This window comes from Eriocheir sinensis, chromosome 5 (genome assembly GCF_024679095.1).
Source record: "Eriocheir sinensis breed Jianghai 21 chromosome 5, ASM2467909v1, whole genome shotgun sequence".
In the NCBI taxonomy this organism is placed as follows: domain Eukaryota; kingdom Metazoa; phylum Arthropoda; class Malacostraca; order Decapoda; family Varunidae; genus Eriocheir; species Eriocheir sinensis.
The window spans coordinates 19,090,721-19,103,977 of NC_066513.1; the positions used below are offsets into that span (position 1 = coordinate 19,090,721).

General features: G+C 40.5%; 1 protein-coding gene and 1 long non-coding RNA gene across 5 annotated transcripts in view; both read right to left on the bottom strand.

The window, feature by feature from the left end:
- The window catches only part of LOC126984802 (katanin p80 WD40 repeat-containing subunit B1-like), a 138,652-nt gene that overhangs the window by 31,807 nt on the left and 93,588 nt on the right, over positions 1 to 13,257 (bottom strand). The gene's annotated exons all lie outside the window — the stretch shown is intronic.
- Positions 10,062 to 12,678, bottom strand: LOC126984810 (uncharacterized). The gene is made up of 2 exons (XR_007737882.1): positions 11,011 to 12,678; positions 10,062 to 10,945 (listed from the first exon to the last, which is right to left on the bottom strand). It is a non-coding gene; the product is annotated as an uncharacterized LOC126984810 (long non-coding RNA).

Sequence of the window (13,257 nt, forward strand, 5' to 3'; positions counted from 1 at the left end):
AGTGATTGGGTGGCTAACTGACTGGCTGGCTGAGTGATTGGGTGGCTAACTGACTGGCAAGCTGAGTGATTGGGTGGCTAACTGACTGGCAAGCTGAGTGATTGGGTGGCTAACTGACTGGCTGGCTGAGTGATTGGGTGGCTAACTGACTGGCTGGCTGAGTGATTGGGTAGCTAACTGACTGGCTGGCTGAGTGATTGGGTGGCTAACTGACTGGCTGGCTGAGTGATTCGGTGGCTAACTGACTGGCAAGCTGAGTGATTGGGTGGCTAACTGACTGGCTGGCTGAGTGATTCGGTGGCTAACTGACTGGCTGGCTGAGTGATTGGTTAGCTGGCTGACTGGCCGACTGATTGACTGGCTGACTAAGTGATTGGGTGAAGAATTGGAGGACTGACTGACTAATTGACTGGTGGACTGACTGACTGACTGGTTGACTTACTGACTATCTGGATGGATGGATGGATGGATGGCTGACTAACTGACTTATTGGCTGGTTAATTGGCTGAGTGGATGACTAATTTGATGACTGGCTGGCTGGTGCGTGTGTGTGTGTGTGTGTGTGTGTGTGTGTGTGTGTGTGTGTGTGTGTGTGTGTGTGTGTGTGTGTGTGTGTGTGTGTGTGTGTGTGTGTGTGTGTGTGTGTGTTCCTGTCTTCATCATTCCTTCGTTCTGTTATTATCTCTTCATTTTTCTCGTTGTCTTCCTTATCTTCTCTTTGTCCACTTCCTTCCTTTCTTCGTTACTGATATAGGTTGCAACAATTATCTTCATCTCCCTAATTCCCTTAGTTAAGAATGCACTCTACTCCTTGCATGCCTTCATTTTCCTTCGATCTTTCTTCCCTCTTTCGTGATTCTAAGGTTAATTTTCTTACTTTCTTTTTCACGTGTTTTATCTTCCCAATCCCCTTCTTTTACTCTTTCATATTTTCCTTTTTTTCCCTTTGCTTGCTTTCTCACGTCTTTCATCCTTTTTGTTTCTTCCTGCAGTAACAATTTTTTTTCTTACTTTCTTTTCACGTGTTTTATCTTCCCAATTCCCTTCTTTTCCTCTTTCATGTTTTATTTTTTTTTCCTTTGCTTGCTTTCTCACGTCTTTCATCTTTTTGTTTCTTGCTGCAGTAACCATTTTTTTGTTACTATTTCCTTTTATTACGGACTTTTTTTTCGCGTGACTCATTTCCCCATCTCGTTCTTTTTTTTATATATCTTTTCCTTTTTCTTCTTCATCTTCTTTCTTCTTTATTCCCGACTCTCTTTCACGCGACTTGCTTCCCTATTTCCTTCTTTCTTCATTTAATCTTCTTCCTGTTTTCGTCCTGCGTGACCCGTAATATCCGTGTGTGCGTGCGTGACCTGACTCGGCCAATGACCTCCCTCCCTCACGTACACACACACACACACACACACACACACACACACACACACACACACACACACACACACTAGTGTCAAGATGTATTAATAGAAAGGGCAATGGTCTTGATCTTACTATTATTATTATTATTATTATTATTAGTAGTAGTAGTAGTAGTAGTAGTAGTAGTAGTAGTAGTAGTAGTAGTAGTATAGTAGAGGAAGTGGTGCAAATATGGGCTATGATGTAAATATGGGCAAACGAGATTCTAGCAATGTGACGCCCTGTATCTTGGTGGGAGACATATGAATCATTACTTTCAAGGCAACGAACTTTTGTATTCAGCCCACTGGACAGATGCGTGACGCTCATGATCATTTTTATCAGTGTTAGGTTTTTTTTCTAAGGCATTTTTTTCTTCATGCATAAGCTACTTTATTATACTTTATTAGTTTATTTTCTAAGGTCAAGTGATAAGTTTAAGAATTGAACTTTAAAGTCAGCATATATTTTATTCGCAAATATTAAACATCTGTTGATACTACTCATATTTGAAATATGGCTTGATGCTGGTAATATGGGCTACCCTACCTGGTGCTAATATGGCCTCCAGCCATCAGAAAGAAGACGAGTAACAGGGGTCGGAAGAGAGCTGGGGCGTGTCCCATAACAGGAAAGCCTTACAAGAAATCACTAAATGAATCTCTAAAGAAGTCAAGTGTGGAAAAAACCGAAGAAGTTTAGATTTTTTATTCAAGGAAGAGCAGACCTACGAAAAGACTCTAATACAGAAAAACAAACCAAATTGGTAGGAAAGTATATACTGAGGATTCAGACAGTGGGCCTGGAGCAGGTATTGTACAGGGCGTTGACAGTGAGACAGTGAGATAGAAATGCCTGTTTGGACACAAAAGCCAGGAGATGAAGATGCTGCCTGCCTTTTCTGTGACAGGAAGTCTTCTGATGATAAAAGAGGTGAACTGTGGGTTCAGTGTATGATGTCTTCACTGTGGGCACACAGTGAATGTGCAGGAGCTGAGATGGATGCAAATGTGTGTCCCTGTTGTAAATCATTACAAAAAAAAAAAAAAAAAAAAATCCAAACATTTTTTATATATATATATATATATATATATATATATATATATATATATATATATATATATATATATATATATATATATATATATATATATATATATATATATTTTTTTTTTATTTTTTATTTATAACAATACTGAAAAGGAGTAAGTTTTCTTTCATCTGTGATTACTTGAGGCTGTGTATGAAAAATAAATCAATTATAGGTACCTGAGGCATTCAGTTTTTCCACCTTTAGCCTGTTTATATACACCATTAATAATATTTAATATAGGTAGCCCATATTTGCACCACCATTTAACAAACAGTGATTTTGAGTGATTGAATAAAAAGTTATTTTACAGAAAACTGTAATGATATTAAAGGACGTTGCATGCTTAGCGTATAGTAAACATAACATATTTTGTATTGCGGGTATTAGTTTCTATAACCGCCGTCAAAACTCAAAGATACTTAGAGAAAAATAATGGTAGCCCATATTTGCACTATTTCCTCTAGTAGTACTAGTAGTAGTAGTAGTAGTAGTAGTAAAGATAGAAAACGGAAACGGAAGAAAAAGGGAGTAATAAGCTTGTTTCCGTGCATAACATGAGGGGGAGGAGAGGGGGGGGGGGAAGGGCGGGGAATAAATGGATAGATGTGATGAAAGAAGTAAGAATGTGAAAGGAGCAATATAGTTAGAAGAGGAAGAGGGGATGAAGAAAAATGGAGGAGAATGGGGTAAGAGGAAGAGGAGGAGGAGTAAGACGGGATAAGAGGAAGGAGGAGGAGGAAAGGAGGGAAGAAGAGTTGCAGGAATAACAAGGGAAGAAGGAAGGTCAGAGGGGGACCCACAACCTCCCCATTGTGCGGTGTGTATGTGTGTGTGTGTGTGTGTGTGTGTGTGTGTGTGTGTGTGTGTGTGTGTGTGTGTGTGTGTGTGTGTCGCTATGTATTTACCTGTGGGAACCTGTTTGAGGCTTCTGTCTGTTCAGTTATATAAAAAAAAGGAGGAGGAGGAGAAAAGAAGAGGATCAGGTTGTGGAGGAGGAGGAGGAGGAGGAGGAGGAGGAGGAGGAAAGTAGGTTGGCTACGAGTGGTGCCCGCGGCTGGATTACCTGAGGCGGCCCTGTGTCAAGGTGTCCTCCTCCTCCTCCTCCTCCTCCCCCTCCCGCGCCGCCTGCCCTTCTTCCTCCTCGCCTTCGGGCAGCCAGACGCCCTCAAACTGTTCTTCTGTTTGTGCTCTCTCTCTCTCTCTCTCTCTCTCTCTCTCTCTCTCTCTCAGACTGAGATTTCAATTCTGTAGTGTCATCCGATGATCATTAACTTGGATTTCACACACACACACACACACACACACACACACACACACACACACACACGGACGCGCGCATTTCAACATAGTAATGAAAGATGATTACAGAATTTTTCGTCACTAACAAAAGCAGGAAGAAGAGGAGGAGGAGGAGGAGGAGGAGGAGAGGTATAGTTATTTATCAGGCTCCTCATCGTCTATTTTCACAACATGAGTAAATCATTTCATATTTCATCGCCTTATCAGCTAAAGTCTTTTCAAATTATCAGTGACTATTGCATCTCCTGTTGCTCTCCTTCCTTGCAACACTCAAGTTCATCTCTCAGCACGGTACTTTGACCTTATATGCTCCGTAATACTTTCCACTCCTGTTCTCCTTCACGCTTCCTCATCTATTCAATGTTCTCCGCGTGATATGCCCATTCGTTGCACACCTCACCCTTCTCATCGCTGCTCTTTCCGAAACTCACAGGTAACAACAGGTAAATATAAACGTACCAACAGCTACTAAAAAAAAAAAAAAAAAAAAAAAAAAACACCCTACAAAATAAACACACCAATAGTTACCTACCTCCCCACCCCCATAAAAAAAATAACGAAACAAACTAAACGCTTGATAAAATAAAGAAGAAAAATCCATCAACACATACTAGAAAAAAACATCTACAAAATAAGAAATAAGAAAAAAAAGACCACCATGAGCTACCCCAAAACAATCTCAGAAAGCGTAAACTTCACACCTGACCAAATATACAGGTAGCTACGCACAAGAGGGGCCAGGTAAGAAGGTATACAGGTGAGGTGGCACGGGTAAGGCGCGTTGGCCAAACAGGTGATAAAATCGATGGCGTGTTTACCTTTCCGGGGCTTGCAGGTAAGACGAGGTAAGCCAGGTACGGGGGCAGGTGAAGTGGGGAGGAGGGGGGGGGGGCGAGGGCAGGGGAGGTGATTGAATAGGTGTGTGTACGTGGTGAGGGGGGGGCGGGGTGATGGAGAGGGCGTGGTTGATTTGATGGTAGTAGTAGTAGTAATAGTAGTAGTAGTAGTAGTAGTAGTAGAAATAATAACAGAAGTAGTAGCAGTAGACTGAGTAGAGAAAGAAGAATAAGATGATAAGTAGTAGTAGTAGTAGTAGTAGTAGTAATAGAAGTAGAAGTAGTAGTAGTAGTAGTAGTAGTAGTAGTAGTAGTAGTAGTAGTAGTAGAAAAGGAAGAAGAAAATAAGTAGTAGCAGAAGATAAAGAAGAAAAGAAGGAAGGAAGAAAATAAGAAAAAGAAGAAAAGGAAAAAAAAAGAACAAAATAAGAAAACGTTCGAACGAAATAAATAAAGCAAAGAAAATTAGGAGCAAATGTAACAACAATATCAACAACATAATAAAAACAAAACAAAACTGGACAAGAAAATAAACCTGAGGAAAAAACAACCCTCATCAATTATCATCCAAGACAAACCAGGAAAAGCAAACCAGGTGACAAAACGAACCAGGAAAAGAACACAAACCACTTAAATAGACAAACCAGGAAAGGCAAACCAGGTGACAAAACGAGCCAGGAAAAGAACACAAACCACTTAAATAGACAAACCAGGAAAGGCAAACCAGGTGACAAAACGAACCAGGAAAAGAACACAAACCACTTAAATAGACAAACCAGGAAGGAACATAAACACAATGGTCTGGGTCTGGGTCTTATATAATCTAACCCACGACCTGCATGGAAGAAGAAGAAGAAGAAGAAGAAGAAGAAGAAGAAGAAGAAGAAGAAGAAGAAGAAGAGGAGGAGGAGGAAGAAGAGGTGCGACTAATGCCAAAACGGTTCAGTGGTCATGAGTAAAAAAAAAAAAAGTGTGTGTGTGTGTGTGTGTGTGTGTAGAGAGAGAGAGAGAGAGAGAGAGAGAGAGAGAGAGAGAGAGAGAGAGAGAGAGAGAGAGAGAGAGAGAGAGAGAGAGAGAGAGAGAGAGAGAGAGAGAGAGAGAGAGAGAGAGAGAGAGAGAGAGAGAGAGAGAGAGAGAGAGAGAGAGAGTGTGTTGGTAGAGAGTTGGTAGAGAAAACAGAGGAACAACAGGGAACTTTAGGAGGAGGAGGAAGAGGAGGAGGAGGAGGAGGAGGAGGAGGAGGAGGAAAGAGAAACGTGTGGAGGGCATAAAAGACAGTCTGTTCTAGTTTTAGTTTCTTGGGGCAGGAAAATATATGGTTGTGGTGACTCTCTCTCTCTCTCTCTCTCTCTCTCTCTCTCTTTCACGCGACATTTCAACAAGGGGATCGAGGGGTCAGAGATAACAATGGAGGAGGAGGAGGAGGAGGAGGAGGTGTTGTTGCAAGCTCTACAGAACCTCACGGATTCGCTAAGCCTTCTGCAGCGTAAGGAATGAAAGGGAGAAATGGAAAGACGGAGATGTAGAAAGCTAAGGAGAAAAGAAGAGAATGAACAGAAACGAAGAAGCGTAGAAGGATAAAACTGGAGAAACAAATGGAAAGAGAAGAAATATAAGGAGAAAAGAGAAGAATTAAAATAAACGGTAAAAGGGGAGTGAGAAATGTGAAAAAAATGGATATAAAAAATAAGGAACTGAAATAGATGGGAGGAAAGCTAAGGAGAAACGAAGGGAATGGAAGGAAAGGAAAGAAAGGAGTGGAAGGACGACATATGAGAAGATGGAAGAGGAGTGAAGAGAAGAGAGAATGAGAGTCGAGGAAGGCGGATAAGGAAGAGGCAACATAAAAACAGAGAGGAAAAGAACATACGGATTGGTGCATAAGGGCGAAATGATAAGGAACGAACAAGAAATAACAAGAATAATGGGAATGAGGGGAAAAAACACAGAGAAAATAAGTAAAATTGAGAGATGAGAATTAGTCGATTAAAATGCGACAGAAAAAGATAGAAAATGTTTAAAGAAAAGAGAAGATTAGAAGATTAAAAAGAGATAAAACGAAAAATCTGACCCCAAAGTGAGAGCAAAAGGTAAAAAAGCAGAAGAGAGAATTAGAACAAAGAAGCGAAAAGAAAAGAAGAGAAAAAGACATGTAGCCAATGACCAAGCTGTTTCTTCTCCTCCTCCCCCTCCTCCTCCTCCTCCTCCTCTCTTTATCACGCCCAACACGCATTCTTACAAGATCGTCCTCGCTCCTGTAACACACACACACACACACACACACACACACACACACACACACACACACACACGAATTTCAAAACATCCTATTAGCCTTTATCAACAATTATTTGGCTGATTTGTCGTGTTTTGACCCAATTTTAAGGCGTGGTTATTTAGTTTGTTGAAATTAAAAACCCAAATTAACCACAGAACTTCAAAATAAATTATAACTTTAAAAAATCTGGCGACACACACACACACACACACACACACACACACACACACACACACACACACACACACACATAACACACGGGATTATACAGGATGAAACAATGCAGGACAAGGTCACTATCCCTCGACCCTCTCCTCCTCCTCCTCCTCCTCCTCCTCCTCCTCCGTGACGTCTATTGGTCCTCCGGGAAACGAGGTCAGACGTTCAAGATCCTGCCGTGACCTCACCTGGAAAATTGGTGTCCAGGTAGGAGGAGGAGGAGTAGGAGGAGGAGGAGGAGGAGGAGGAGGAGGAGGAGATAGGTATTTTAATATTTAAGGACTGTGTGTTGTAAGTATGGTAGCGATTGTGGCAGTGGAGATTAGAATTTGTAGTAGTAGTAGTAGTAGTAGTAGTAGTAAGACAATGGAGGGGAAGCAGTGGCGGTAGTAGTAGTAATGGTAATAATAGTAATACCAAAAGTAGTATCAGAACAGCAGTAGCAATGGGGTCAGCAGTAGCGTGTGTAGATAAAGATCCAATACGTGTTTACCATAATAAATAATAGACGATGCATACACATAAAACTATTCTGGCAGTCGAGAAAAGAATAATGGAATACGTATACACATATCTACATATTTGAACCGGTGAATGTACGAACAGAAACATAAAATAAAACTAACTAAAACAACTAAATAAATCACGAATACTGCTGATGATATTAAAGATGGCAGGAAGATAAGGAAGCAGAGATAATTGCACTTAAACATCAGCTTGGTAAAAAAGATTCAACGAGTGAAATAATAACTACTCTTCCGATAAATGAGAAAGACACTTGAATGAACGAAAAAAAAAAAATACCGCTGAAAAAAAAATGGGAATGCTTCGATAAAACTCCAAACTACCGATGAATGTGAGGAGAAAAACGAACGAATGAAAAACAAGCAAAAAACAGTACATCTAAAAAAAAAATAATAAATAAACAAATAAAAATAAAATAAAACAGCAATACATCAGTGAAGCGTCAAACATCGAACCAAACAAGCAGGTGACAAAGACGAAGAGAGACAAAGACGCACCGACAGATAACAAATGGCAAGACAGACAAAGGTGGGCAGAAACTGGGTTACCGCTTGCAAGGGTGAATACGCGAGATGGATGGCGGAGAAACTAGGGTAACGAAGGGAGAAGCCAATAAAAAAAGAATGCTAAATAATAAATGTAGGCACGGAGGGTAACGAGAGACGGGATGGGGGAGAAGGGAGGAGGAGGAAGAATAGGAGGGGAAGAAGGTGAGGGAGGGTGAAGGTGAGGAGGAAGGAACGATATCAGAGGGGAGGAAAGGGGAGGAGGAAGAAGAAATAATAGAAGGGAAGGGGAGGAATGGGGTAAAGAGGGGACAAAGGAGGAAGAATAGAAGAGGGGAAGAAGAAGAAGGTGGAGGAGGGGTAAAGGGGAGGAGGAAGAAAAGAAAGGAGGAAGGAAAGCTGGGAGGGAGGAAGGAAGGAAGGAAGAAAGAAAGAAAGGAAGGGAGGAAAAGGAAAGGAGAAGGAAGGTAGAAGAAAAAAATGAAGGGGAAGGAAGTAAGGGAAGGGTACACTAAAGGAGAAGGAGAAAGGAGGGAAGGAAGGACAGGGGAAGGATAGGTGGAGGAAAGAAAGGAGGAGGGGAGAAAGAGAAGCATAATGGGGGAGGGGGAAGGAGGAGGAGGAGGAGGAGGGGAGGCGGATGAGGTAAGAGCCGCCAGGTAAAGGGTGCAGGTGAGGGAGGGAGGGAAAGAGGGAGGGAGGAAGGGGGGAGGTTAGATAAGAGGGAAGGCTGGAGGTAAGGGGGAGGTAAGGAGGGCAAGACTGACCTAGTATCATAGTAGTTACTCTTCTCTATGTGGGTCAATCGATGGAGGGGGAGGGGAGGGGAGGGGGAGGGGAGGGGGAGGGGAAGGGGAAGGTTAGTATTCGTAAACTGACGTAAGAAATCTGCAAACAACAACAACAACAACAACAACAACGGAAAGAATGACAATAGTGGTGGTAGTTGTGACTGTAGTAGTAATTGCTGTTGTTGTAGTATTTTTATTGTGGTAGTTGTAATAGTGGTTATGGTAATAGACAAAAACGGCAATAATAACAATAATAATGATGATGATTAGAAGAAAAGGAAAAAGAAGCAGAAAAAAAAGAATGCCAACAAGAATGAGACGACAAAATATACACACACTATCAAGAACCAAATATCATAAACAAATAAATAAATAAAAATCGCAATAAAAAAATCAGGTCACAGCAAACCCCAGCGACATTAAACAATAACGAACAAACAATGACAACAACAAAAACATACATAAGTGACCCCAAAAATGAAACTAACAATAGAAAAAAAAATGCTCGTAACGCCAGGAACGAAACAAACAGGGAAAAAAATAGCAGGAGTGGTCGAATGCGCTGCGGCCAGAGAGGAAAACAAAGCGTCCCGTCGAATGCGCCGCCGCCTCGACATCCGGGAAGTTTCCTTTAAACCTAGGAAGGTCGTGGGAGGCCGACTACTGCTCACTTCCCCCCTCCTCCTCCTTCTCCTCCTCCACTTTTTTTCCTTTTCTCATTTCTATTCCTGTGATTTCTCTATCTTTTTATTCTTCCTTCTTCTTTGTTCTTTCCTAATTCTCCTCTTCCCTATTTCTCTCTCTTTTTTTTTTTTTTTGCGGCTGCTTCTGTTCTTTCGTTTTTCATTATTTTCTTTTTTTCTTATTCTTTCATCTTCCTCCTCCTCCTTCTCCTTTTTCCTTTTCTCATTTCTATTTCTGTGATTTTTCTTCATTTTTTCATTTTTCTTCTTCCATGTTCTGTCCTAATCCTCCTCTTTCCTATTTCTCCTTATTTGTTTTTTTTTTCTCCTTTCCTTTTTTCTTACCTCCTCTTCTTTCCTCTTCTTTTCTCCTTCTTCTGTTCTTCCGTTTTTCAGTGTTTTCTTCTTTCTTATTTTTTCCATTTCCTCCTCCTCCTCCTTTTCCTTTTCTTTATTGTTTTCTTCTTGTACTTATCTCCTCTTTCTTCACTTATTCTTTTCTTTATTTTATTTTTCAATCCCTCGTTTTCCTTCTACACTTCCTCATTCTTCTTCTCAGTTTTCTTCCTTTCATTCTTTCTTTCGTTTTCCTTCTTCTTCTGCTCTACTTCTCATTTATTACCTCCGTTTGTCTTCACTATCTTTCTTTTTCCTCCTGCACCAATTCATCGTTCCTCCTTTCCTCCTCCTCCTTCTCATTCACCTGACACTCATTATCTTCATCTTTCCTCCTTTTCTAGTTTAACTTCCTTCCATTTCCACCTAATTCTTCCTTCCTCCTCTTTTTCCCTCTTTCTCCAGTCTGGTCTTATAAATTCTCTCTCTCTCTAATTTTCCCTCCTTCATGCAGATAATCGGATTAATCTTTCCGAAACGTTTAATTTCTTCTTCTTCTTCTTCTTCTTCTTCTTCTTCTTCTTCTTCTTCTTCTTCCTCCTCCTCCTCGTCTTCTCGTTTCTTTATCAACTTCCTTCCTTGATCGAGTTCATTAGATTTCCTTTTTTTTTTTTTGTTCCAGGTGATTGAGTTTCCTACATCGCTTCTTACTCCCTATTATGATAATCGACTTTTCATCCCTCATTTTATTATCAGTTTCCTTCTTTTCCTCTATTATTCCTCTTTTCATCCATCCGTCCTTTCCTTCTTCTTTCTCTATTCTCTCTATATCTGTTTTTGTCCTTCGTTTTCTTCTGTATCTTTCTTCCTTTATCTCAATTTTTTATTTTTTTTATTATCTATCTTCTCACCTTCCTCTTTATCTTTCCTTCTTCATCTTCTCTCTATCATTCATTCTCTTTCACTATCTCTTCTCACCTTCCTCTTTATCTTTCATTCTTCATTTTCTCTATCATTCATTCTCTTTCACTATCTCTTCTCACCTTCCTCTTTATCTTTCATTCTTCATCTTCTCTGTATCATTCATTCTCTTTCATCATCTGTATCTTCCTATCTTCAGTATCTTACATTCTTCATTTCTGTATCTTCCATCTTGTTCATTGCTTGTATCTTCTCATCTTTTGTGCCTCTTTATTCTTCCTCTCCTCTGTACCTCTTTCATCCTTCATTTTCCCCATCTCCTTCATTCTATCCTTCATAACATCCTTTGCAGAGTTACTTCCTTATCCACACCCTCCTAGTATCCTTCACTCCCTCCTGATATCCTTCGCTCATTCATCCTTTTCTTATTTATCCTTCATTTCTTGTTTATATTTCTTTTCAAGCCTCCTAGTGATCTTTCTTTCTTTTATCTTGCTATTTTTCCTGTTATTCCTTTTACTAACTATATATTACTTCAACCGTTCTATTTCTCACCATTTTTGTTGTATTGTTATTCCTTGTTTGTTTTTTGTTTTTCATATATTTTTCGTTTTTTTTAATATTTTTTTCCTTCTTTTCTTCTTATGTTTGGCTTATCTATTTCTATTTCTTTACTCCGTTTGTTTATTTTGATCAATTTTCTTCCGTTTTATTTTTTTTCTATTTCTTTTGCTCGCCTCCATTCATTTGCCGAGTCAGTCAGCGTGAGTCATTTGCGGTTAGGGGGAGCTCTGCGTCTCCTTCCTTTGTCCTTGCGTTCCTGTATTCCTGCACTATCGCTTTCTTCAACTTCTTTTTTTCTTTTCTGCTGCTATCCTTAAAATACTTCTTCTCTTCCTTAACTTTTTTCTTTCTCTTCTTTCTTTTCCTTTTCTCTATTTCTGATTTATTGCCTCATGTCTTGTTTTCTATCTTCCTGCAATCACTAACTTTCTTCTTTTCCTTTTTTTTTCATTCCTCTCTTTTATTCTTCTCTTCCCCTTTCTCATCCTTCTGTTCCCGATTCATTACTTCCTGTTTTTTTTTTCTTTGCTGTTTCTATCGTTAACTCTCTTCTCATTTTCTTTCTCTCTTTTTTCTATTCCTGCTTTATCACCATCTTTCATTTCTGCTGGTATCGTTAACTTTCTTTTCCCTTTACTCTTTCTCTTCCTCTTCCTTCTATTTGTGCTTCATCCTCCTTCATTTTGTTCTTTTCTGCTGTTATCGTCAATTTTCTTCTTCTCATTCTTCTTTTCTTCCTCTTTCTATTCCTACATTTTCACTTCCTTTCTTTATTTTTTTTCCTCGCTGCTGCTTATTTTACTTCTCTTCTTTCTCCTCCTCCTTCTACTGTTTCATTACTTCTTTTCTTTGTGATTTCTCTTGTCCTCTTTACCTCTTTCCCTAATTTCCCCTACTCTTTCCCCACTCCACCACTCCCCCCCCCCCTCTTTCTTCCGTGTCTCCATTCCTCCCTTTCTTCTTTTTTTCTTTTCTTTTTTTAATCAAGGGTATAGTACGAAGAGGAAGTGGGTTAGTGGTGAAGGTACAGGTGGGGAGGGGGGGGGGTCCCTTCCTTTATCAACCCTCCTCCCGTTTCTTCGTTACTCCCTCCCCCTTCCCTTATCACCCCCCCCTCCTCCCCTCGTCTCTTCCACCCTCCGTAGTACGTGCGTGTGACCTTGAAGTTGTGTCTCTCCCGTTACTTCAGTGCCCCTAAAGCGCCACCGTGCCCTACTCTCTCTCTCTCTCTCCCATGGTAACCTCAATTTCCTCAATAAATGAACTTGAATAGGAAATTGGACAGGTTTCTTTCTCTTCTACTGCTACTACTACTACTACTACTACTATTACTACTAACGGTACTGCATGTGAATCCTTACTAATCAAGAAAACCCGTCCTCATCCTCCTCCTTCTTCCTCTCCTCCTCCTTCTCCGATTCCTGTTCCTTCACCTCCTCCTCCTTCTCCGATTCCTGTTCCTTCACCTCCTCCTCCTCCTCCTCCTCCTCCTCCACCAAGCCACTCACCTTTCCACCTGAGTAGCTGCTTTCTCTCTCTCTCTCTCATCTATTAATAATACAACAATATCTCCTACCATACTCTCATCCTTTTATAACACAACAGAATCTAGCACAACCCCCACCTCTTGTCCCCCACCCCACCCCCCACTGCTACCTACCGGCCTCTGACAAACTCCTTTTTTTATAGTATAGGAAGCGGGTCAAAGGCAAACACAAAAAAGATCCTATAAAAGAAAACAGAAATGAGTGGCCTGAAGAGAGATCAAAATCGGATGGAGAGGTGGCTAGATACTCTAATGATGT